The sequence below is a fragment of the Mustela lutreola genome, chromosome 1 (genome assembly GCF_030435805.1).
Source record: "Mustela lutreola isolate mMusLut2 chromosome 1, mMusLut2.pri, whole genome shotgun sequence".
Lineage (NCBI taxonomy): Eukaryota > Metazoa > Chordata > Mammalia > Carnivora > Mustelidae > Mustela > Mustela lutreola.
Window position 1 is genome coordinate 236,274,547 of NC_081290.1, and position 443 is coordinate 236,274,989.

Sequence of the window (443 nt, forward strand, 5' to 3'; positions counted from 1 at the left end):
TCCCAGGGTTCTGGGATCCAGTCCCATGTCTGGCTCCATGCTCCATGGAGAGCCTGCTTCTCTCTCTGCTCCTCCCCATGCTCATGCTATCTCTCTCAGATAAATAAAAATTTAAAAACAAACAAACAAAAAACAAGAAAATCGAGGAGCACCTGGGTGGCTCAGTCATTAAGAGTCTGCCTTCAGCTCAGGTCATGATCCCAAGGTCCTGGGATCCAGCCCACATCTGGCTGCCTGCTCAGCGGGAAGCCTGCTTCTCCCTTTCCCACTCCTCCTGTTTGTGTTCCCTGTCTCTCTCTGTCAAATAAATAAATAAAATCCTTTTTAAAAATTACAAGAAAACTGAAATCACATTAAGTATCTTTTCTAAGCACAATGGCATGAAACTAGTTATCAGTAACAGGAGGAAGATAGACAATTCACAAATATGTAGAAGTTAAACA